Below are 23,446 nucleotides of genomic sequence, written 5' to 3'. Positions count from 1 at the left end.
CGGCGGCGCGGGAGGCACGAAGGCAGCGGCGGGCGCAGCGGGGGGCGAGGCGGGGCCGAGCGGGGGAGGGGCGTAGTGGCGCCGCCGGGGCGGGTTGAAGGCGGGCGGCTGAAAGCAGTGGCCTCTCGGAGGGGGAACAAAGAGCACGACTAAGGCGGCCAGCGGAGCTGGCGGCGGTGGCGGCGCTCGCCAAGCAGCGGGCGGGACTGGTATGGTGGTTCCACAGGTCAGACCCCGCTGCACTCCACAGGAGGAGGAAGGCGGCTAGCCGGCGGAGGAAGCGGCGCACCCCGAAGGTGAGCGAGGCCCCCCCAGGGCCCCGAGGCCCGGCGGGGCGCGTTCTTCTGCGTGCCGGGCCGCGCACGGACCGCCCCGTCGGCCGGCCTCGGTCGCGGGCAACTTTAGTTTCATGGGCAGCGGGCTCGCCGCTCCCCAGGCTGGCGGCTGTTGGGGCCCCCTGGACGCGCGGCGATCCCGCCCCGGGCCGCGCCCCGAGCCGAGTCCCTGCCGGGGTTGTTGATTGACGGCGGCGGCGGCGGGCAGAGGGGAGGGGGCCGGCGCTGGGCTCTCGGGTCCCGGCTGCTGTCGCCGGAGGAGGCGAGTCCTTGTCCCGGGACTCGGGGCCAAGACGGGTGGCAACTTTGGAGAAGCGGCTGTCTGGGTGGCTCGCCGTGTGGGGTGTGGAACTTCGCACTCTGTGGCCGCAGTTACTGTCAAGCGGAAAACCCACTGCTTACCCCTTCCCTTAAAATGTTCTTAAAATTCAGTTTAACGCAGATTTTGGGGGGAGAGGACGGGGTGGGTTACAGGTTAAAGAAGCACTTAGCATGCAATGAAGAGATTTATTTTATAGTATTGCTAAGGACTCGGAGATCGTACTGGTTTCTAGAAGCAGTTTTCTCTGGTAACCCAAATTGCACCCCTCCTTTTTGTTTTTCAACACTGATCTTTATATTCTTTGGAAACTTTCTTTGACTCTTTACCTCCTTCACCTTCCGCGAAGAGCCTGCTAACCAACACCTGTAGCCTTCTGTTTTTAACTGTTATTGCCACTGACAACATTGTGAATGGTCATCTCGCTTGACCTTCTTGGATTTGTTGTTACTGTGTTAAGCTGATGTGTTTTAGATAATCTGCTTGAATTTGAGTTCCCATACTTACCTGTTTTCCAGGTGGATTGTCTCATTGTTAGTGCTGAATCTTCTTGCCTACTTGTATCTGGGAATTTAACTTTGAAGAGGAAGAGAGTGAATATGAATAACTGAAAAATAAAATGGTGTGTAGTAGCACTTTGTATTTTTTACAATGTACTAGAATTTACCACTCCAGAACAGATTTGTAGGCTGTAGGAGTAGACGTGGGCCATTGATCAAAAGGGTGGCTTTTTTGGAGAATTGCTGTTAAGACATTTATCACAGTCTTTATTTAATTTATTTATTGTTTTCGAGACAGGATCTCACTCTGTCACCCAGGCTAGAGTGCAGTGGCACAGTTCTTGGCTCACTGCAGCCTTTGCCTCCTGGGTTCAAGCGATCCTTCTGCCTCACCCTCCTGACTAGCTGGGACTACCAGCAGACACCACCACGGGTGATTTCTAAATTTTTTGTAGAGTCTTGCTTTGTTGCCCAGGCAGGTCTCCAACTCCAGAACTCAAGCGATCTTCCTTCCTTGGCCTCCCAAAGTGCTGCAGTTACAGGCATGAGCCAACATGCCTGGCCATCACAGTCTTTAGAATGTCATGACTTTTAGAGTAAAATTTAGAATAAAAATTGCTTTATATCTTTAGATCTGTGATCTACTCCAGGTGTTTTGTTTTAAACAAAATATTTGAACAGCTGCTAATGAGAAAACAGACCTAGAAAGGTGGAGGTGACTTGCCCATGATACTGTAATTACTAGGGGAAGGACTGGGTTTGTGTGCATGTGAGAGCACGTGAGTGTATGACCTCATTGCTAGAGATTTATTCTTTTGGGTGGGTAGAGGGTATTTTAATGGTTAGAAGTTATTTCAGGTCACTTCTCAGTAGGTAAACGAGATGCTTAATGAAATGGTCAAAAAAGATTATGTAATTGCCAAGCATGATGGCTCACCATGTAATCCCAGCACTTTGGGAGGCTGAGGAAGGAGGATGGCTTGAGCCCAGGTGTTTGAGACCAGCAAGACCCTGTCTCAGAAAAATATGAAATATTTAAAGCCTGTGATAACTGTCACAACGTAGTGAGACCCTGTCTTGATCAGTTTTTAAAAATGGTGACAAAAGACATAGATATTCTTGTGAGACTGAAGATTTTCTCTGAAAGCCAATCATTAGGTAATTTACATAGTGTCTTGATAGTGGTGATGCAGCCCAGGCAGCTCCTTTTGAATATGCCTGTTCAATTTGTAGGTATTGCCGGGCGCGGTGGCTCATGCCTTTAATCCCAGCACTTTGGGGAGGCCAAGACAGGCGGATCACCTGAGGTTAGGAGTTTGAGACTAGCCTGACCAACATGGAGAAACCCTATCTCTACTAAAAATACAAAATTGGCTGGGCGTGGTGGCACATGCCTGTGATCCCAGCTACTTGGGAGGCTGAGGCAGAAGAATTGCTTGAACATGAGAGGTGGAGCCGAGAGCACACCATTGTACTCCAACCTGGGCAAAAAGAGTGAAATTCCGTCTCAAAAAAAAAAAAAAAAAAATGCAGAATAAACTGTAAACATATACTGTATGCATAGCTGGGGTGCATTAGAGTATAATGGAATGTACTGTATTTTGGTACTTGAATAAGTAGCGAGGTTGGGGGTTATTTGATCCAAGATGGGGACTCATTTAGGCCGTCTTCACTTTACCCTTCTCTGGTCTTTACCTCTTCTTCTTCCATTTATATTTTCTTGGAAACTTAAGTTACATGTTAAGGTATGTACTGGTCACAGTGTTTTAACGCTGAGAATTCAAGGACAAATAATACTCTGATTTTGCCCTCTCATAGCGTATAGGCTTACTAGGTGCACAGAGTGCTGTGGGAGAACACAACAGAGAATAATTAAACTTGCCGAGGGTGTGGGGGCAGTTAACGGAAAATAACACTGAATAGGAATTTGCCAAACTGGGGAGAGGGAGTCATGTTAAACAGAAGGAACTGTGGGTACATTGAGGTGTCAAGTGTTAGGGTAAGACTAGTGATAAGGTGTTATTGGAACAGTGGGCATGACTCGAGATGAGCCTGCAAAGGTGTGTCTGGTCTAGGTTTTGAAGGACCATGCTTGCTAAGCTAAAAGTGAAGTTTATACCTGTATCTTACAGCAGAAGAGAGAGCCAAAATATTTTTAGCAGGGGAGCAAGGTAATTTAGAGACCACTTGGGCATCCCTGTGGAGAATGGAGTGGAGGCCGTACAAGTGTATATTTGAGATAGTATGGAGTTAGTGACTTTGGATCTATTTTTTTTCTTTTTGTTTGTTTTTTTTTTTTTTTGAGATGAAGGCTCTCTCTGTCACCCAGGCTGGAGTGCAGTGGCATGATCTCGGCTCACTGCAACCTCCACCTCTTGGGTTCAAGCCATTCTCCTGCCTCAGCCTCCCGAGTAGCTGGGATTACAGGCTCCTGCCACCACGCTGACTAATTTTTTTGTATTTTTAGTAAAGACAGGGTTTCACCATGTTGGCCAGGCTGGTTTCAAACTCCTGACCTCAAGTGATCTGCCCACCTTGGCCTCCCAAAGTGCTAGGATTACAGGCGTGAGCCACCGTGCCCGGCTTGGATCTATTTTTAACTTGGATATGGTGTCTCCTGGGTCTGTGGTCCCTTAAGGGACTTTAGGGCTATGCCCAGTTGCTCTGTAATACAGGGTCATTTAAAATCAAAATGTCAGTATGTTTTGGAAGAAGTTAAAAACAGTCAAAACAATGAAAATCATAAAATGGTACTCATGAAAGTTCAGGTGTCGAGAACACTTGTCTTCTGAGTTAGGCTTAGGCAGGCTATAAACCTTAAGCTGGAAGATTCAACCCTATGCCCAATTGAAATCAAAGCCACCAAGCTTAAAAAATTATCAGTATCCTGATGGTTTGCTAGGATATGCGTTGTAAACATTTTGTGAAATTTTGGGATGGCAGTTTCCTCTCTAGTAAATTATTGGAATTGGAATAGTGAGACTAACTTAAAGTCTAAGAAGTTCTCATACAACTGTTATTTATACAGTCAGTTTGCTGTAAAGCAACATATAGGTTCCTAAAAAATCACTCCTTTGCAGAATTGTGCAGTAGAAAGACTGACAAATGGGGTTGTCAGTGACACATTTAAAAAAGGAAGCTCTTTATCAGTGACACGTTTAAAAAAGAACCTGGTAAAAATGATAGAACAGTTTTACACGTGTTGAATGGTTAAGAAATATATAGATGCTGTAATAAATGTGGCATTTTGCCTTGAAAAGGCCTGGTTTGCTTGTGGAAAGGGATGTCAGAAAGGTTGCTGCTTGTGAGTTACTGTGAAGTGGTAGAAGAATTACCTATAATCAGATGGAAGGTTGTGACACCAGAAGCGAATAGGTGTGGCCCTTAACACATAGTGAACTGACTTAGCTGGTAGGTGTTTGAAGTGTGTTTCATGTATTTTATACACTGTTCAGTTCGACTGGGTGCAGACTTTCTCCCTTCATCTAGTGTTTACGTGACAAAATAGCGCATAAATAAACAGAAGGTATGGATTGTGCTCAAATTGTTCTCTAATTTGTGTATCAGTTACACTGGAACAAGTTCACCTTTTCCTTTCTATTTTTTCCTTTTTCTTTCTTTTCCTTTTCCTTTTCTTTATTGACAGGGTCTTACTCTGTCACCCAAGCTGGAGTGATGATGACTTGCTGCAGCCTTGACCTCCCAGGTTCATGCGAGCCTCCTGAGTACCTGGTATCACAGGTGTGTGCCACCATACCTGGCTGATTTTTCTTATTTTTAGTAGAGATGAGGTCTCTCTACGTTGCCCAGTTTGGTCTCACACTCCTGGGCTCAAGCAGTCCTCCCGCCTTGGCCTCCCAAAGTGCTAGGATTATAGGTGTAAGCCCCTGTACCTGGCCAAATTCACGTTTTGTTTTTCTCTTTTCTTTTTTTTTTTTTTGAGACGGAGTCTCGCACTGTGGCCCAGGCTGGAGTGCAGTGGCACCATCTAGGCTCACTGCAAGCCCTGCCTCCTGGGTTGACACCATTCTCCTGCCTCGGTCTCCCGAGTAACTGGGACTACAGAGACCCGCCATCACGCCCAGCTAATTCAAGTTCACATTTTCAAAGCAAGTTTTATAGTTGATTATACTTGTTTAATACCATTTTTAAGTAGTACTAAAACTCAGTTTCAAAAATCCTTGTTGAACAACCTATGTCTCAGGTCCCATGCTACCTTTGTGGGGCTTACAGTCTTTTGTCCCAAGGAAGTTTATAGTGTTGTGGAGAAAGACAAACAAACCAATAGAATACTCATCAGATTATACAGTAATTAAGAAAGCACAAAACATTTTGGGCATGCTAAGGAAAGAGAAACTCATTCTGCTTGGAAAACCCAGGGAGTCATCAGAGGTCTTTAAGCTGGGTTTTAAAGGATGAATAGGGATTTGTTAGGTTGAGTAGGACAGGGAGAAGGAACAGCATGTTGGGAACAACTTGGGTGGTGGAGCATAGGACACAGGGATGAGAGGGGCAAGAAGAGTGGTCAGAAACAGCTCGTGAATAGTTGTAGGCTTTTTCATAAAGTGTTGGGATTTCCTGTGTAGATAGAAATCCAGTGAGAGTTTAGGTGGATATGGGTGAGCAAATGGTTCATGTAACATACTTTTTCAGGAGGCACATAATGAAAATGTAGAAGCTGGATTAAAGGAGTTAGAGTTCATTTACATCCTGTGAGAGCTCAAGTACATTGGCATAGGGGATAGAAAAGCACAGGATACCAGAATTAGGGACAGAGAAGCCATAAGCTATAAAAAAATAGGGAAGAGTTGAGTATGATTCAGAACTTGTTTAGCTTGGAGAACTGTTGGTATGATTTAACTTGGGAAATAGAAGAACAGATGTGGGGCCGGGTGCAGTGGCTCAAGCCTGTAATTCCAGCACTTTGGGAGGCTGAGACGGGCGGATCACGAGGTCAGGAGATCAAGACCATCCTGGCTAACACAGTGAAACCCTGTCTCTACTAAAAAATACAAAAAACTAGCCGGGCGAGGTGGCGGTGTCTGTAGTCCCAGCTACTCGGGAGGCTGAGGCAGGAGAACGGCGTAAACCCGGGAGGCAGAGCTTGCAGTGAGCTGAGATCCGGCCACTGCACTCCAGCTTGGGCGACAGAGCAAGACTCCGTCTCAAAAAAAAAAAAAAAGGAAGAACAGATTTGGACAAGGAAAGTAGAATAGTTTGATTTTTGATGCTGTTAAGTTTGACATACCTTCTGGATACTTAGGGGATATGTCTAACAGGTATCTGGACCAGACAGCGGTTGGGGGTTTGATAGATTTGGTCATTGTATAGTTGGTGTTGGAAGTTAGGGGATTACTCAGAAGAGTGTGTGAACAAATGTTTTTCACCTTTTTGGCAGAGGTAAGATCCCCATTTGAGAATCAGTTAATTATGGACTTTGCTGAAGAGAATGAAAGTATGCACATATGCAAGTGTGAAACTTAACTCTTGGACCACAAGAGGAGAGGACTAAGGGAACCCTAAGGAACAGCTGATATTTTGTTTTGGACAGGATTGAAGTAGTTCAAGAGATCAGGGCAGACCAGGAGAGAGTCACGTTGCAGATGCCAAGAGAGGTCATAGTGCCAAGAAAGAGGGAGTTTTCAGTAGTGATCATTGTGCCTAGGTTTAGGGTGGGATGAGGAGATCTGGAAATGGGTTGATAGGATTTGGCAGGTGGGAGAATGAACGCAGGAAAAATTTTTGGGGGACCAGGGAATATATAAGTCAGATAGTAGATTGGGCGGAGGAGCAAATGGCAGGTTCAGATGAAGAAGGTTATAGGCTACTATTTGGAAAAATTTAAACTAGAGGAGAAGGAAAGAAGGGTAATAGTTTAAAGAGGAGACAGGGTCGAGAGAAGGTAGGCACCTGTGTTCGTCACCAGCTTTGTTTCCTTAAGTCCAAAACTTAGGAATTAACTTTATAATACATATTGCATGTATGTTTTTCAAACGTTCCCCTGATTTTTTGGTTGAAATGATTGCATTTTTATTTGGTCACACAAAATTGTTTTGCCTGTGGAATTTTGTGTGATTTCAAAAACAATAAATTTTTTTCCTCATTAGAGGTAGAGATTATCTGATGTAAAATCATAATACTACAACTTTCAGCCTTCAGTTACTAGAAGAATAAGATTTGCTTTCCTATGCCCTGTGCTAGGTTTGCACTTATGTTGTACTCCATTGCCTAAACTTGGGTTAAATATTTGATGCAGTTTTAAGCGTAAAATAGTAGCAAAGAGGAAATCATTAGACATGGTCATTTTCTTTCCAAGTTATTGCTACAAACACATAGAGACTTAATAAAACAAGTTAGCCAGTGGCTCTGTATGTCCAAATACAGAGCATTACTGGTGATTCTCTAGGTGCATTGAGTGATTGTATATAGTTTTATTAGGCAGATTTTGATTATAGGGAGAAAGATGTATTAGTAATCTCTCCTAATTAAAGACCAAACAGATGAAAATATGACTTGACTACTTTAAATCAAAAATTGTATTGCACTCAGCCTTTTGGGAGGCAAATATTTTTCTTCTGTAAGATTATGTATTGTTGCTAAGTAAACACTTCAGCATCATAAAACAATGTTTGATGAAGCTAACTGCCATGTTTTAGACCAGTAGTTTCCTTTGTTAATCTAAAATTATGACAATGATAACTATCGTTTATTTGAGACTAAAAAATTGTCATTTGGTTTTTAGTTTTGTGGAAACTATAGAAACTCAAAAGATTCAGGGATTCATAACCACTGAAGAAAAAAGTAGTGTTGAATGCCAGTGGTGCAGTGAGCTCTGCTGCTTTACATGTATCTCATTTAATCCTCACACCAAAATTGTGACATAGATATCACCAGTTTATAAGTGAGGAAATTTAGGCAATAAGATGATTGTAAGCCCATCATTTCAAACCAGTACTTGATACAGGTCTGACTCCAGTTTGGTTTTTTTTTTTTTGTTTTTTTTCTTTTGAGATGGAGTTTTCACTCTTGTCACCCAGGCTGGAATGCAGTGGAACAATCTCGGCTCACTGCAACCTCTGCCTCCTGGGTTCAAGTGATTCTCCAGCCTCAGGTTCCCGAGTAGCTGGGATTAGAGGTGCGTGCCACCACGCCTGGCTAATTTTTTTTAGTTTTAGTAGAGATGGGGGTTTGCCATATTGGCCAGGCTGGTCTCGAACTCCTGACCTGAAGTGATCTGCCCAACTTGGCACCCCAAAGTGCTGGGATTACAGGTGTGAACTACTGCGCCCAGTCCCAGTTTGTATTCTTACTGATACTGTGCCCTCCTTCCTTTTCTTTTTTTTTTTTTTTTTTTTTGAGACAGAGTCTCACTCTGTCACCCAGGCTGGAGTACAGTGGTGTGATCTTGGCTCACTGTAACCTCTGCATCCTGGGTTCAAGCGATTCCCCTGCGTCTGCCTCCTGAGTAGCTGGGACTACAGGTGTGCGCCACCACACCCGGCTAATTTTTTGTGTTTTAGTAGAGACAGAGTTTCACCATGTTGGTCAGGATGGTTTTGATCTCTTGGACCTTGTGGTCTGCCTGCCTCAGCCTCCCAAAGTGCTGGGATTACAGGCATGAGCCACCGCGCCTGGCCCCTTTTTCCTCTTAACACACTCTCATGGTTTTATGACTGGATTGGTCCTTTGAGGTTAATTTGATAATATAGGAAGACCCAATTGTTGACCCAAATTTATAACCCTTTACACTTGTGGTTGATCATGTTGCCATAATAGAGCTAAGTGGCAGAATCTGTGTTAATATTTATGCTTCTCTTGGTTATGGATCAAAAACCTCCCGAGAGTCCACGTAAGAGTACTTTTCATGCTAGTCAAAAATTCAGTTATAAAACATTTCATTATTTTGGAAAAGGCAGTCTGTAGTCAAAAAGCAGTGTGTAGCTTTCACGTTTTCTGAAACATTATCAGTGGCCTTAGAGTAAGATTCTAGTGTTAAAGGCTTCTTGATGCTTTGTAAGGTCAACATTTTATGAATAATTTTCTTTCTTAGTTTTAAGGGGAAAAAACTAGTGGATCAAAACTGATTGCTTATACACTACAACCTCCCAAGTCATTGTGTATCTGAATTAGCAGCTAGAATAAATATTGAATGGCTCAAAAGACCAAAATTCCCACTAGATAGTAGTACTTAGAATATTATGGTTCATTGTAAGAGCGGGGGCAGTAAGTAGATTTTGGAAAGTCTGGCAAAAGGTAAGAAAAATGCAAAGATTCACGTTGGCATAAATATTACGGTGCTGAAGCAATAAACTAAATGGTGGTTGCTTGTCTCATGGTAAGAGAACAGATTTAGGATTGGTGACTTCCCCACTGCTTACCTTTTTAATCTTGGTGAGATTTTACTACACAAATCATGGTTTTGACTTCATACCTTACATTAGTGGGCAGACTTTAAAGGGATTTGCAAAACTGTGAGACAGTGTCAGTGTCACTCTTCTCACTAAATTTTACTTTGTTTTTTAAAATAGTTTTTATTAAAATGTCATTAACATGTGATAGGTTTAATACTGTTATAGAGTTCGTAAATATTTTAAAGTTCTCAGTTTTAATTTGATTTTTACTGATTATTGATAACTGTAACCCACATCAACGCAAGTTCTGAGGTACTAGTTAATTTTTAAGAGTGCACAAGGGCCCTGAGAAGGGTCCTGAGATCTGCTCAAAACACTTTGAGTGTCTTAGTGTGTTGTGGAGGGTTTGGGACTATAAAGTATAGATGAGGAGGTAAAGATGATGCATCTGAGACATAAACGAGGGGCTCATGGTCCCAGCAGCATAATATTTGGATAATGAATAGAAGATTTTGGTCTTGCAAATGATAAAATTCTTGAGAATGAGGCTGTGGTAGAATAGAAAGACTAGCTTTGGAGTTAGATTGTCCCTGGTTCAAATCCCAGCTCTACAACTCAGTTACTTTGAGTGTGCAATCTGGGACAAATTACATAAACTCTGGGTCTCAGTTTCCCCTCCTATAAGATGAAGGTAGAATCTACCTTGTGGGGTGCTGTGAGAATTAAATTGAGGTCATATAGGTAAATTATTGCGTAGTAGTTGAAAGCACAAACTTGAATCAGACTTGGGTTAAAATAACAGTTGTGCCATTTAGTATCCTCGTGACCTCAGGAAAGTTATTTATTCTCCGGACCCTCTCTCTTTATATAAAGATTATAATAGTGTCTGCTTATAAGAATACTGACGGTTAAATGAGACAATGCATGTAAAGTGCTGGATAGACCTGGCAGGTAATGAGTGCTCACAGAATAGTGGCTACTCTATGCCTAGTGCAGTACATGGCAGACAGGTACCCAACACCCTTTTGCCATTACACCTATCTGTTTGATGTTTGCTCTTACTGTGCCATTGTGTCCCTAAGATAGATTTTATGTAGTTTAACCTTTAAGTTTGCCCCCTTGCTTCTTACCTCAGGCTATCCCAGAACCAGTATTCTTAGTTCCCTTGGATATTGAAGTCCTTTCTGTTTTCTCTAGATTTTGCGTTTCAGATAATAGTTTTTCTTATTCCTAGTAAGTTAGGCACTGCTTTTAAGGCTTCTTTTGCACTCTTGACAAAATGTTTGCTTTTATACTATCATGGTTTCTCCCTTTGAATTCATATAAGCATTACCTGAATATTTGACAAGTTCTGGAGTTATAAAAATATTTAAGATTAAGTGGAAGGAGCCTGTGTTACAGAATGTGAGATAAAAAAATACTAAGGCAGGGTTTTTTTTTTTTTTTCTGAGAATTTCTTTATGTGAGCAATTTTAAAATACAAAAGTTGAGAGAAAATCCCCAGAAAATATTTTCAATTAATGTTTCTGGTTTATAAAAGATAAGTGAAATTCAGTTACACAGAGAACATATAATGTTTGGATTGTAAAGCCTTTCTGAGAAATGATACATTGCCACACAACATATGAAAATAGCTTGAGATACAAAAATACAGTTGTGATTCAGCAAATGGCACCAAATTAGAACAATTTTATTATTTAACATAATACCAATGTATATACATTATCCTCCCAAATAAGAAACAATTTGATTCCAAAGTTTAAAATGTAGTTTCCAAAATGAACCCTTATAAATTTGAAGGAATAGAAAGAAAGCCCTGCAAATTACATAAATTTAATTTTGATCCATGACTAAAATAGGGACCCTGTACCAATCACCTTTCTCATACAAAAATGTGTATTATAAATAAAACTTTCAAAAAAGATCTTGGATGTTTTATTGCACATCATACAGAATGTTTACTGCTATCCGAATGGCTTTTAGCCCTTTACTTTGTTAGGTGTTTAAAATATCTACTCAAATTTGGGTGAAAACAATATTCTGGAGATATTATCATTTCGAGGATCATATATGACATTTACCAGAAACAGAAACATATAATCTTACTGGACTGCTTCTGTCACTTTTTCTAAAATAAGAAAGATTTCTATTTTCTACTGTTACAAGTAATTACCAGAGGTTTAAACAAATTAAAAGTCTGTTCAAATGTCAGTTTTCTTTTTTTCAAACAGAAACCACATGTAGAGGGATTTAACCCTGTTGTTCATCTCTGCCCCCTCTTAGGACCAGCCCTTCTTGAAGCCTATATTGTTAAATATCATACTACAGGGTTCCTAATAATACTGTCCATCATTAACGGTTATTGTTTTGGTCTCAACATTTCTAAACCTTCTTAGATGTCGTTAAACCAGCACAAATCAGCCAGAATGCAATGGTCTCAAAAACAAAAAGGTTCCTAATAAGTTTTCATACCATCTAGCACAGGGCCTAGCATAGAGTAGGCATGGAATAAATATTTGATGAATGAATGCAGTATCTTTTAAGACCATTTCCTATACTTATATGAATTAATGATTTATGAGTAATATGCTGATTTAGGGTACACAGATTTAGCATGATGACTAAACGAAGAACACATCAGACATGAAAATAGACACTGTTAGTTTCTACAATCCTGCTCCAGGACAGAACATGTATTTGAAAGGTTAAAACTATTCCGATAATAAAAATTGATTAGTCAAATATTTTTATTTTGCCAAAGAACTCTAAAAGCCTTTGGTGATTCCCAAACATACAATGAACCCCAAATAAAACAAAACCAAATTGCACTATTACAAAGAAACAAGTCCATGAAAGTAGAGAGGAGGCGCCAGTTAAGGGACAGCAACTTCAAGGAGACGGTTGTTTTTTCGTTTACATGTTGGGACACTCCCATTTTCTGGTTTCCCTGAATAAACTTCACACATACTTTGTCTTGTCTGAACTGTACCAGGAACTCATCAGAAATCTCAATATTGAGCTTCTGTTTGGTTTGGCTGAGAGTTGTGCGATAGAGCTTGGTGGCTATTTCAATCAGGTGATCACTGCTGAAGAGAAAATCTCCTTTACTAGCTGCTTCTGAGCCCTCTTTGAGGTGGACGGCGAAGAAGCCATCATTTTGTGAGCTCATTGATACCTTGGTCACATCCACCAAGGGAACCTCTGACTTGATTTGTCCAGACTTTTGGTCAGCAAGGAGATTATTATTTGTTAAGAGGAAAATCCGAGATGTACTCTTCCCATTAGCACGGTTAATTTTGTTCACGACTTCAGCAATGATAATCTTTTCTTCAATGGCATCTTTGAGTTTCTTATACTTGGGGTTCTTGTTGATTTCCAGGTAAGCCCCTTGGAATGGTTGCCCAACACTAGATGGGTATAAACTTTCTTGTCTTTGAAGAGTTCACTGGCTTCTAGTTTCTCTTCATAAATAAGTTTCTGCTGGTCTGTGAATTGGTCCCTGTATTTTTTACACCTCCACAAGTGGAAAATCCTTTTTAGCTCCTTGTGAGTAGAATCCAAGAATAAGTAAGGTCTTGAGGGCCAATTCTTGTCTATTGGAGATAAGGAAGGCATCTTATTTTCATTTCCAAGAAGTATTTTGCACAATTCTCTGAAGCGTGAACTCATAGATTTTCTTTCCGGCATTGGCTCTGAAGAATTTCCTGTATTCTCTACGTACCTGGGTCCCATGCCAATATGCAGCAATGGTCGTGACTGCTTCCTTACAGCGCTTTTGATGCTTCAGTTCCCGCAGAATTTTTCGAGCCTTCCAGCCCCGGATATAAGACTGAATTACTAAGGCGGAACTCTTTGTCTGCTGGTACCTCTTTTGTTGCGCATATCTCCTATACCAGGCAGCAATCACAATTTGGCTTTTTTTCATTAGCAGGAAGTGTGTGCGGCATTTCCACCCCCGGTATATCTTCTGAATGAGAGTGGCCAAGTCCTCCAGGCGTTGCTTCCTCAGGTCTTCTAATTTGAATAATGTTCTTGGGTTTCAGATGAAAATCTTTGATCTACCAAAGGAGTATTCTTCCATGGGAATCTCTAATTCATTAAATAGGACCTCCACACCAGACCTGGCTGGTCCTTTCCAATGAGGCCATGTCTGTTTACAAAGCATTTTGTATCTTTCTAGGCAAGGTTCATAGGCCTGTCTGAACGCGTAGCCTGCCCTCCGCACTCGGACGTTCTCCAAAAGCCCCAGGTACCTGATCTGATGACACACTAGAGCCTTGGTGAAGATGTGTGCTGCTTTTTTATCATTCGGTTTGATACACCTAATATAGTTTGGGTTCTTGGTCTGTAGGTTCTTCATCAGAGTGGCCACGGATGCCTTGAACTGTGAGCCAAGGCAGGGTTAATGAATATAACAGTAGACATGTTTTCAAGGTTTAGCATAGCTCAGAGCTGGAAACAGTAAACTTCTGTGTTTGGGAGGGATATGGAAGAAGGTTGTAATGGACCTTTTGAAGTTGAATGTCTGAGTTGGCATTTGAAGGATGACTAGGGGCCTTTTGGTGTCTGGGGCATTTCAGACCGAAGACATAGCATTGCTAAGGCATGAAAGTTTGTGAAGGGTAAGTGGGAGTTAGGGAGATCCCGGATGATGCTAAGGAGGTTTACAGAGATCAAGTCAAACTCAACTTACTTGTTTTGTAAATGCGCCTGGGTTTCCTGTTTCCAAGGGTGTTGAGATGAACAAGATATAGTTTTAGGGGCCCAGTGTGGTGGCTCACGCCTGTAATCCCAACATGTTGGGAGGCTCAGGCGGACAGATCACCTAAGGTCAGAAGTTTGAGACCAGCCTGCCCAACATGATGAAACCCCGTCTCTACTAAAAATACAAAACAATTAGCCAGGTGTGGTGGTGGGTGCCTGTAATCACAGCTACTCTGGAGGCTGAGGCAGGAGAATCACTTGAACTCAGGAGGTGGAGGTTGCAGTGAATTGAGGTCACACCACTGCACTCCCACCTGGGCAACAAGAGCGAGACTCTGTTTTCAAAACAAAACAAAACAAAAGATAACAGTTTTAGGAATATGATGTACTTGTGTTTCTAGGACTGTCACTTTGGACAGTGTGTTTAGTACATTCTTGCACTGCTGTAAAGAAATGCTTGAGATTAGGTAATTTTTGAAGAAAAGGTTTAATTGGCTTATGGTTCCACAGGCTGTGCAGGAAACGTAGCTGGGGAGGCCTCAGGAAACTTAAAACCATGGAGGAAGGTGAAGGGGAAGCAGGTAGTCTTCACATGGCCAGAGCTGGAGGAAGTTGGGGTGGAGATGCTACACAGTTTTAAACAACCAGATCTTGCGATAACTCACTTTCTGAGACAGCACCAAAGTTGAAAAGCTACCCCTGTAATCCAGTCACCTCCCACTAGGCCCCACCTCCAACGGTGGGAATACAATTTGACATGAAATTTGGGTAGGAACACAGACCCAGACCATATCAGACAGTATCTAGGATGGATGAGAGACGGGGAGAGTGGTGGAAGAAAGAACATGGGTCTGAGACTGAATAGCCCAGGTAAGAGGTGAGGGGATTAAGGTAGAGTGGATGGGAGATTTAGGAAGTAAAATGGGTTAGAGTTGGAGACTGAATATGAAGCCTGTGATTAGGTGAGGAAGGGTCAAGGATATACTCATATTTTTGGCTTGGAAAACTGGGTAGTAAGCATAGGAGAAAGGGCAGGGTTGAAGACCAAGATGATAATTTGTTTTTTTAGTTTGAGACGGAGTCTTGCTCTGTCACCCAGGCAGGAGTGCAGTGGCATGACCTTGGCTCACTGCAACCTCTGCTACCCAGACTCAAGCGATTCACCTGCCTCAGCCTCCTGAGTGGCTGGGACTACAGGCGCACACCACCATGCCCAGCTAATTTTTGTATTTTTGGTAGAGACGGGGTTTCACTATGTTGGCCAAGATGGTTTTGATCTCCTGACCTTGTGATCCACCTGCCTCAGCCTCCCAAAGTGCTGAGATTACAAGCGTGAGCCACCATGCCCAGCCTAGTAAATTTTTTTATTTTATGTTTTTATTTTTTCAGGGCAAGGTCTCTCGGTCACCCAGGCTAGAGTGCACAGGTGCCATCATGGCTCACTGCAGCCTCAATCTCCAGAGCTCAAGCAATCCTTCCACCTCATTCTCCCAAATAGCTGAGACTACGTATGTGCCAACATGCCAAGCTAATGTATCTTATTTTAGTTAATTAATTAATTAATTTTATTATTTATTTATTTATTTATTTGAGAGGAAGTCTCGATCTATCGCCCAGGCTGGACAGTGGCGCGATCTTGGCTCGCTGCAACCCCCGCCTCCCATGTTCAAGCGATTCTCCTGCCTCAGCCTCCCGAGTAGCTGAGACTGCAGGCACGTACCACCATGCTCGGCTAAGTTTTGTAGTTTTAGTGGAGACGGGGTTTCACCATATTGATCAGGCTGGTCTCAAACTCCTGACCTCGTGATCCACCTTCATCGGCCTCCCAAAGTGCTGTGATTACAGGCTTGAGCCACCATGCCCGGACTATTTTATTTTATTTTTATTTTTTTGAGACATGGTCTGGTTCTGTCACCCAGGCTGGAATGCAGTGGTGCGATCTCGGCTCACTGCAACCTCTGCCTCCTGGGCTCAAGCCATCCTCCTACCTCAGGCTCCCAAGTAGCTGGAACTGTAGGGGTGCGCCACCATACCTGGCTGATTTTGTTATTTTTTCTACAGAGCAGGTTTTGCCATGTCACTGGTCTTGAACTCCTGGGCTCAAGTGATCCTCTGGCCTTTGCTTCCCAAAATGCAGGGATCACAACTTGTGAGCCACTGTGCCTGATTTTTTTTGTTTTTGCTTTTGTTTTTTTGAGATGGAGTTTCGCTCTTGTTTCCCCACCTGCAGTGTGATGGCAGATTCTCGTCTCACTGCAACCTCTGCCTCCGGGTTCAGGTGATTCTCCTGCCTCAGCCTCCCAAGTAGTTGAGATTACAGGCATGTGTTACCACGGCCAGCTAATTTTTTTTTTGTATGTAGTAGAGACGGGGTTTTATCATGTTGGTCTAACTCCTGACCTCAGGTGATCCACTCGCCTCGGCCCTCCAAGGTGCTGGGATTACAGGCGTGAGCTGCCACACCCAGCCTGATTTTTTATTTTTATGTAGAGACAGGATCTCCCTACACTACCCAGTCTTGAACTCCTGGGCTCAAGTGATCCTCCTGTCATGGCTTAGTAAGACCTTTTTAATATCTTGGTTTTTTTGTTTTTTTTTTTTTCACTAGCTTCTCTTTGTTAAATTCCTCCTATGCAACTCATATAGTTGGCTTTGGGAGATTATCACAGGGTTCTAATACCAAGATACCTGCCATAGTATCATCATCAGTTTATAGAAGTAGTCTCAAAATGTGTAGTTATGATTTAAGTTTTGCCTGTTGGACAAGAGTAGTTATCTTTTGCAGAAGCTTTTTGTTGTTGCTGGTTTTTTTTGTTTGTTTGTTTTCCCACAAGGAGAGACTGATGATAGACATTTGCCACTAAGGATAGCTTCTAAATGAGGTTTATCATCTGTAAACTTTTTTTTTTTTAAGAGCTGTCGTTTTACTGTGTTGCCCAGGCTGGAGTGCAGTGGCTATTCACAGGTGCAGTCATAGCATGCTATAGCCTCAAACTCCTGGACTCGCCCTATCTGCCTACCTCAGCCTTCCGAGTAGCCAGGACTTCTATCCATAAAGTTTAACTGGCCAATATGTGAAGGAAACCTGACTAGAAAGAGAAGGAAACAAATGTGATGACATTGGGAGGCAGCAGATTTTGGGTTTGAAGTGAGAGTAGAAGTGCCTTAACTGAATTAAGGCTGTGAGAAAGGCTTATGACTGTAGTCTAATGGAGCCAGGTGGGTTTATTTATACTAGAGGCACATAATTTTAATTTGTAGAATTCAAATAATATACTCGTCAAAAACAGCAGGTGAATATATTAAAGAATGTGGTAGGCCTGCCATCTCAGTCATAATTGTAATTTGAAATTCCATAGTATGGGTATTAAAAAATAGTATTTATTAAATTATTGTCTTTATATGACATTTTAAATGTTCATTATCTAAAAGTTTTTAATGTACCTATAAATGAATTGTCATTTAGATTGTATTCAAAGAGGGATTAATTTTTGGGTGAGTGTCTTTTGAGTAGTGACTTGGGGCTTTTTGTTNACACACACACACACACACACACACACACACACACAGAGCAGGTGCTCTGGGCCTATCTGTGGAATTGCATGGGGCAGCTGAGCCTCAGTTTTCTTTTTCTTTTTTGAGACAGAGTCTCATTCTTGTCACCCAGACTGGAGTGCAGTGGTGCCATCTCAGCTTACTGCAACCTCCACCTCCTGAGTTCAAGCTGTTCTCCTGCCTCACGCCTCCTGAGTAACTGGGACTACATGCACCTGCCACCATGCCCGGCTAATTTTTATGCTTTTAGTAGAGATGGGGTTTCACCGTGTTGGCCAGACTGGTCTCGAACTCCTGACGTCAGGTGATCTGCCTGCCTTGGCCTTCCAAAGTGTTGGGAGTACAGGAGTGAGCCACTGCGTCCAGACAGGAAGGTTATTTTTTTTGGCGTATGTTTGTAATTTGATTTCCTTTCTTTGGATAATTCCTAATTCCTTTTCCATTTTTAAATATAATTAAATTTTGGGGGTCCAGGCACAGTGACTCATGTCTGTAATCCCACCACTTTGGGAGGCCGAGGCGGGGAAATCGCTTGAATCCAGGAGTTCAAGAACAGCCTGGGCAACATGGCAAAACCTTGTCTCTACAAAATACCAAAAAAAAAAGGCCGGGCGTGGTGGCTCACGCTTGCAATCCCAGCACTTTGGGAGGCCAAGGCGGGTGGATCACGAGATCAGGAGATCGAGACCGTCCTGGCAAACACGGTGAAACCCCATTTCTTCTGAAAATACAAAAAATTAGCCGGGTATGGTGGCGGGCACCTGTAGTCCTAGCTGCTGGGGAGGCTGAGGCAGGAGAATCGCTTGAACGTGGGAGGCGGAGGTTGCAGTGAGCCAAGATCACACTACTGCACTCCAGTCTGAGTGACAGAGCAAGACTGTGTCTCAAAAAAAAAAAAAAAAAATTAGCTGGGTCTGCACCTGTAGTTCAGCTACTTGGGAGGCTGAGATGGGAGGATCGCTTGAGCCTGAGGAGGTTGAGGCCGCAGTGAGGCATGATTGTGCTACTGTGCTCCAGCCTGGGCAACAGAGTGAGACCCTGTATCTGAAAAAAGAATAAACAATTTTAAAATTAAAAATTTTTTTTTTTTTTGCTCAACAACGTGTCTCTCTGTTGCCCAGGCTGGCCTTGAACTCCTGGGCTCGAGGAGTCTTCCCACCTCAGCCTGCTGAGTAACTTGGATTACAGGCATGTGCCACTACTGGCTCCGTGTTTAACATACCACTCTTCCTTCTTCCCTTTCCACCAAAAGCATGGCTTGGAACTCATTGCTCTTCATCTGTTTAGAAATTTGTAGAGTTTCATTCAGCTCTCTTCTCACTGTAATGTGTGAAAATAATGGACTGTAATAAAGACAGGATCTTTGGAAAGATGAGTTGAATTTTAGTCTTCTGAAAGTTGTGGATTTCAGAATGGTCTTTGAAGAATACTTAACAAAATTTCGTTTTTGTTTTGTCTAATCTTGCTTTGTATAAGGCATTCATGGTTCTGGTTTTGTGAGAAAACAGCTTGTGATCAGACCCACTGTGGAGGCTAGGTGGGAAGGATGGGGTAACATTTAACTTAACCTTGAATTACGGGTAGAATTTCAGTGTGAAAATGGTATCACTAAATGCTTGGAGATAGGGAAGAGTGGAGCATATCTGAAGGATGGCAGTTTGTCTGCCAGTTGCAGCAAAAGATATAGAAGGAAGTATTGGGACAGAAATCTGGAAAGGTAGAATATTTTGAATTCTTGATTAATTTTTCTCAGCAGTAGAGATCTTAAAGGGGAAGAGAAGGGATGATATAGAATCATCATTTTAAGTGGGTATAGGACCAGAAATCATTCCAGCTAAACATTCAAATTTTATTATTATTTTTATTTATTTATTTTTGAGACAGTGTCTCAATCTGTTGTCAGGCTGGAGCGCAGTGGCACAGTCTCGGCTCACTGCAACCTCTGCCTCCCGGGTTCAAGCGATTCTCCTGCCTCAGCCTCCCAAGTAACTGGGATTACAGGCATGCACCACCATGCCCGGCTAATCTTTGTATTTTTTAGTAGAGACGGGGTTTCTCCATATTCGTCAGGCTGGTCTCAAACTCCTGACCTCAGGTGATCCGTCCGCCTCAGCCTCCCTAAGTGCTGGGATTACAGGCGTAAGCCACTGCGCCCAGCCATTTATTTATTTATTTATTTCAGACGGAGTCTTGCTCTGTCGCCCAGGCTGGAGCGCAGTGGCACAGTCTCGGCTCACTGCAAGCTCTGCCTCCTGGGTTCACGCCATTCTCCTGCCTCAGCCTCCCGAGTAGCTGGGACTACAGGCCCTCGCCACCAATGCCCGGCTAATTTTTTTGTATTTTTAGTAGAGATGGCATGTCACCGTGTTAGCTAGGATGGTCTCAATCTCCTGTCCTCGTGCGCCACCCACCTTGGCCTCCCAAAGTGCTGGGATTACAGGATTGAGCCACCGCACCCAACCATTTATTTATTTTTTGAGACAGGGTCTCTGTCACTCAAGCTGGAGTGCAGTGGCACAATCAAGGCTCACTGCAGCCTCCTCCCCAGGCTCCAGTGATTTTCCCGCTTCAGCCTCCTAAGTAGCTGGGACCATAGGCGTGTCCCACCACACCTGGCTTGTTTTTTTAATTTTAATTTTTTATTTTTTATTATTATTTTGAGACAGAGTCTTGCTCTGTCGCCCAGGCTGTAGTCAGTGGCACAATCTCGGCTCACTGCAAGCTCCACCTCCCAAGTTCAAGCGATTCTCCTGCCTCAGCCTCCCTACTCTCAGAGTAGCTGGGATACAGGTACGTGCCACCACGCCCAGCTGATTTTTGTACTTTTAGTAGAGATAGGGGTTCACCATATTGGCCAGGCTGGTCTTGAACTCCTGACCTCATGATCCACCCGCCTCCGCCTCCCAAAGTGCTGGGATTACAGTTATGAGCCACCCCGCCTGGCCCTTTTTTTAATTTTTAGTTTTTGTAGAGACAGGGGTTTCCCTATGTTGCCCAGGCTGGTTTCCTCCCGCCTTGGCCTCCAAATGTACTGGACTTAACAGGTTTGAGCCACACCATATGTCTGAAACTTCTCGATTTTATAGTCGGAAGTCAGCTTCACTGTAATGACAGCACTTTGGGAGGCCAAGGTGGGTGGATCATGAGGTCAGGAGTTCGAGACCAGCCTGGCCAACATGGTGAAACCCCATCTCTACTAAAAATACAAAAATTAGCCGCGCATGTTGGCGGGCGCCTGTAATCCCAGCTGCTCGGGAGGCTGAGGCAGGAGAATCGCTTGAACCTAGAAGGCAGAGCTTGCAGTGAGCCGAGATAGCGCCACTGCACTCCAGCCTGGGTGAAAGAGCGAAACTCCATCTCAAAGAAAAAAAAAGTCTGCTTCACAAAGAGCTTGTTTTACTGAATTTTGCAGTGTAATTAGCACTTGGCTTTAGGTAGAATAATCTAAGTGGTATTTAGGTTAGTTGTAATCCTAAAAACATAAGTACCAATTAGAAGAGGCCATTGTAATGGTTGAGGAAACAAGAATTAAAGTCCTAAATTCGAGTGGTGGTAACAAAAATAAGAGAATTGTAGTGTGAGTGCATGATTGTGAGGTTTTTGTTGCTTTCTAGTTGCTTAAGCTGTAAGATCATGCATTTCTTATTAATTCTTTATTCATAGTATCTGGCAGAGTGCTTGTCACATTGAAGGTGCTCAGTGAATATTTGTTGAATAAATGATTCTGTAAAGAAAACTTTCTTAAGAAAGCATGGTTCCACTATATTGAATGACTTCTGGATTTTTTTTCTCTGGAAACCTGATTTTGGTCATGAAGGAAAAAAATAGAACAGTTCATTAGTGTAATTTGCTAGGTATTACACAAGACATTGGGAGATACAAACTGTTTGGAGGTGACATATGCTGTGGTAAATGTATGGTGTGCATGCAGAGTGGGGAGTACTGAACTTGTTCCCGTGTTGAGGAGGGCTTACAGAGGCTGTAACATGTCGTCTGAGTTCCTGTGAAGAGAAAGTAGGAGTTTAGGAGGAAGGTTGTCTTTAGTAAAGAGATTAGCATGTGTTGAAAGACTTATATTTTAGGCTGGGTGTAGTGGCTCACATCTATAAACCCAGCACTTTGGGAGGCTGAGGCAGGAGGATCCCTTGAGGCCTGGAGTTCAAGACCAGCCTGGGCAATGTAGTGATGCCCCCCCCATCTCTACAAAAAACCAGAAAATACTAGCTGGGTGTGGTGGTGCCTGAGCCCAGGAGCCTGTGATTGCACCACTGCACTCTGGCCTAGGTGACAGCGAGACCTTGTGTCAAAAAAAGTCTTAGAACTAGGTTTCCTCTAATTAGGACATTATAGGGTAGCATGTGTCAAAGAGCTGGAGATAAGTGAGAAAATAGCTAAGTTGAGGTAGTAGAGGACTTTGAGGTTTGAACTTTATGTAGGCAGGCAGGCAGGGCCATTTAAAGTTTTAATAGGAGAGTGGCGTGAGCAGGTGCATATGAGGAAGGTAATCATTGGCAGTGTAGGGAGAATGTGTAATATTTGAAGTTGAGAAATGAGGAAGGTCTGTATTAACTTCAGTGGAAGTAGATTGGCATGAAGGTTAGTGTCACTGCCTTTTCAGATGTGCCCTAACTTATAGTAGCTCTAAGGAGCCTGATTACTCAAGAAAAGGGTCTTTCTGCACATGAGTTTATTTCTTCCTGCTTACCTCCCTTCCTTTCCTCTGTTGCCCTTTGTTTTCTCCTTTATGGTTGGGAAAAGAAGTAAAGCACAAAGAATGGAGAAGAAGAAAATGTGAAAAACATAGTAAAAGAAAAGAGAGATGTCAAATTCAAGATTAAAAAAAATTTTTTTTTTGAGATCAGGGTCTGACTGTGTTACCCAGGCTGGTGGAGTGCAGTGGCTTGATCTCATCTCTCTGCAACCTCCACTTCTGGGCGCAAGCCATTCTCCCACTTCAGCCTCTCAAGTAGCTGGGACTGCAGGCACACACCGGCATTCCTGGCTAATTTTTGTATAGACGGGATCTTCCATGTTGCCCAGGTTGGTCTTGAACTCCTGGGCTCAAGTGATTGGCCTGCCCAGACCTCCCAAAGAGCTGGGAAAATTCAGGATTTTTTTTTTTTTTAATTTTTTGAGACAGAGTCATGCTCTGTCGCCAGGCTGGAGTGCAGTGGCACCATCTTGGCTCACTGAAACCTCCGACTCCCTGGTTCAAGCAATTCTCCTGCCTCAGCCTCCCGAGTAGCTGGGACTACAAGCACGTGCCACCACGCCCAGCTAATTTTTGTATTTTTAGTAGAGGCAAGGTTTCACCCTTTTGGCGAGGATGGTCTCGATCTCCTGACCTTGTGATCCGCCTGCCTTGACCTCCCAAAGTGCTGGGATTACAGATGTGAGCTACCACACCCGGCCCCAAAGTGCTGGGAAAATTCAGAATTTTATCTTGTCAATTAAGATTGCCTGTAACTCAGTCTCATTTCCCTTGAAGAAAGTCTGGCCCACTAAAATAAATGGTTTAACATCTGAGAGCCTTTTAACAAAAAACCACATTTTTATACCTGGTCAGAGTAACATCACGCAAATCATTAATGTAAACATGAACTAGGTATTACATGTCTTCTCTCACTGTCCATAAAATTTTTTTTAGTGCTGGTTTGTGGGTCCAATGTAGGGACTGTTCAT

General features: G+C 43.0%; 1 protein-coding gene and 1 pseudogene across 3 annotated transcripts in view; one reads left to right on the top strand and one right to left on the bottom strand.

The window, feature by feature from the left end:
• Positions 1–1,176: 1,176 nt before the first annotated feature.
• CNOT6 (CCR4-NOT transcription complex subunit 6) overlaps positions 1,177–23,446 on the top strand; it is an 86,503-nt gene continuing 64,233 nt past the window's right edge. For both annotated transcript variants that reach the window (XM_017850245.1, XM_017850243.1), the window contains exon 1: positions 1,177–1,276. The gene's annotated coding sequence lies outside the window, so the exon portion shown is untranslated. The remainder of the gene's footprint in view (positions 1,277–23,446) is intronic.
• On the bottom strand, positions 11,014–13,892 carry LOC108514172 (unconventional myosin-Ib pseudogene; annotated as a pseudogene). Its single transcript, XR_001881149.1, has one exon. The product of XR_001881149.1 is annotated as an unconventional myosin-Ib pseudogene (transcript).

This window comes from Rhinopithecus bieti, unplaced genomic scaffold (assembly GCF_001698545.2).
Source record: "Rhinopithecus bieti isolate Rb0 unplaced genomic scaffold, ASM169854v2 scaffold_33891, whole genome shotgun sequence".
Taxonomy (NCBI): domain Eukaryota; kingdom Metazoa; phylum Chordata; class Mammalia; order Primates; family Cercopithecidae; genus Rhinopithecus; species Rhinopithecus bieti.
The sequence above is the reverse complement of the archived record's forward strand: the minus strand, read 5'-3'. Positions and strand labels throughout refer to the sequence as shown.